This window comes from Salvia miltiorrhiza, unplaced genomic scaffold (assembly GCF_028751815.1).
Source record: "Salvia miltiorrhiza cultivar Shanhuang (shh) unplaced genomic scaffold, IMPLAD_Smil_shh original_scaffold_404, whole genome shotgun sequence".
NCBI classification, from domain to species: Eukaryota; Viridiplantae; Streptophyta; class Magnoliopsida; order Lamiales; family Lamiaceae; genus Salvia; species Salvia miltiorrhiza.
In genome coordinates, this window is record NW_026651542.1 from 191,040 (window position 1) to 193,664 (window position 2,625).

At 42.2% G+C, this 2,625-nt stretch overlaps 1 non-coding gene across 1 annotated transcript; it reads right to left on the reverse strand.

Moving 5' to 3' along the window:
* Window positions 1-312: 312 nt before the first annotated feature.
* LOC131004496 (small nucleolar RNA R71) lies at window positions 313-419 on the reverse strand. Its single transcript, XR_009095038.1, has one exon. It is a non-coding gene; the product is annotated as a small nucleolar RNA R71 (small nucleolar RNA).
* Window positions 420-2,625: the final 2,206 nt, after the last annotated feature.

A 2,625-nucleotide genomic window follows, 5' to 3' on the forward strand; every position in this document is an offset into this window, starting at 1 on the left:
AGATGGGGGCCAACTGTGCAAGATAACACATTCGAGCTGAATCTGGGATTGATAAACATGGTGCAAGCTGAACAGTTTAGTGGAGCTGTTACTGATAATCTGTATGCTCATCTCACTCAGTTTCTAGATATCTGCAATACTATTAAGCAGAATGGAGTGCCACCAGACGCCATCAGAATGAAGATGTTCGGATTTTCTCTCAGGGACCGAGCTAAGGAGTGGTTTAGGGGTCTGGACCGATCAGCTATTACTGGATGGGAGAATTTTTGTAGAGCTTTCCTGGCAAAGTATTTTCCTCTTTCAAAATCTCAGAAGATCATTGCAGAGATTTCCCACTTTGCCCAACTTGGAGATGAAACCATTCATTATGCCTGGGAAAGATTTCGTGAGCTACTCAGGAATTGTCCTCAACATAGCTTCACAGAAGAGCAACAGATCATTCACTTTTATAATGGTTTGACTGGTCTAACCAAAAGCATAGTGGATGCTACTGCTGGTGGGTGTCTTCTCCATAGAGACATTAATGAGGCCTACAGAGTGATAGAGGAGATGGCATCTAACAGCTATCAATGGCTAAATGATAGAAGTTCTTCAAGGAGGATCGCAGCTGTGCAGGAGCAGACTTATGATTAGGGCTGAGCATCGGTTCAAAACTGAACCGAACCGACCCATTTGGAAGAAATCGAACCGATCTTGGCAGTAGGCGGACCGAACCGAATCGACTTTACCCTGAAAATCGACCAGAACTGAACCAGCCGAAACCGATCGGTTTCGGTCGGTTATCGAACCGACCGATAATTTTTTTTTTCTCTAAAAAAATAATAAATCTGCCAATTTCTTTAAAAAATAGCCTGTAATCTTTGAAAACAAGTGTAAAAATCTGCCAAAATTCACTGAAAACCAAATAAACAAGGCAAAATCAGACTAAAACGAACATCAAAAGGAACAACAAAGGAAAATCTGACCAAAAGATCTAAAACGAACAAAAAAACAAGGTTTACATCAATTATCAATCTACTTTGTCTTAAACCAACCATGGAGGTCTATATCAACTTTATTTAAAAAATTGAATTATCCGCTTAGTCTTTTACTTCAAAAGGTTTACAGGTTAAATCACGTTGACACGGAAAACCTAAGCATGCAAATCTAGAACACATGTAGTAAAACATGCTCGCTTGGAATTCTAAATTGTGCTTAGTGAAAACGTGATAACACCTAGCATGATATTCTATGCGCATTTAAAGCAAATAACGCAAATAAAAACATGCTCTAAAACACCTTAACGGTGATTAAATCCACGACATGCTAACAACGACTAAAAAAATAAAAATGTCGTCTTATCGTGGAAATTGGAACCTGTTCGTCCCTGCCTACTTTATTACAAAAGAAACAAAAGAAATTCTAATCTATTACAAAAAGAATTATTCGTCTTTTGGCAATTCTCGTCATCTTCAACAAACTCCCGCTTCGATTAAAAATAAATTCTAATCTATTACAGTTTTGGCCATGAACCGCTGCCTAACCCACCCAAAAATGCCACTGCAGCCCCTCCTACCCCACCAACTCCCGCTGTCGCTGCTGTTTCCGCCGTCGCTTAGCGTCTGCCGGAGAAGGAGCCCAGGGCTAGGGTTTCCGTGCCGCCAAGCCAGCGCCTATGGTTTCCGCGCCACCAAGGCGACGCCTCCATCCCACAGCCCTATCGACGTCTGCCGAACCCTAGCATTCCTGCTAAGGTTCCATCAAAAAACGGCTGATTAGCAGCGTCACTGCGCCTCGCCCACACGCTGCTCCGACCAACGATATGTTTGGATTGAACACCACAGACCCCGGAGTATCAACTCTGGTGAATCGGATTCCATTCATTCCAATACACATCGGGACCGAAACCTATCGGGTGAAGGAGACTCGATATCACTGCTACCGCCTTGCTGCTACTTCTCCATTCTCGGAGTGAAATCCGCCATGATCTCGACCCGTATATTACAGAATACAACAGAAAGTACGAATACAACAAAAAACTACACAAACCATGGAATTTCTCGTGGTACAAAACAGCCAAACCAGCAAAACCGGAAGCGCTAAACATCCATGATAAGACGACGAAGCAGGTAAAAAAATGATAAACCTAGTGATTTTACTATTCGTTTATCCGGTAAAGCCGAAATTCTGGAACCACGGCTCTAATACTAATTGAAGGAACCATATTGCGACATATGATTCACGTGCCCGTGACCAATTTCGGATACCAAACGAATACATACAAAAACCATTCGTGCCTATTACAAGGGAACGAGTCTTACTTGCAAATCCGGCGATTAGAGACTCCAGTATTGTTCTTCCAACTTGTTCCCGTGGCAGGACGTTGGATGGCAACGATCTTCAAGTCCTCTCATTTTCCTAGGGATTCACGCCGCTTCTCACTTTCTGTGCTCTCACATATTTCTCTCTTTTTTATCTCACGTAATGTCACCAGTAATTAGAATTAGGGTTGTACCTATTATTTATACTGGGTATTAAAACCCTACATAATAAGCGCATCATTTAATTAAACTAAGACAAAGCCCAAAGGCTTAAGTGAGAAAGAGATGGATGGACGCCCCATATGAAGTGAAGCCTTTTTTGGGC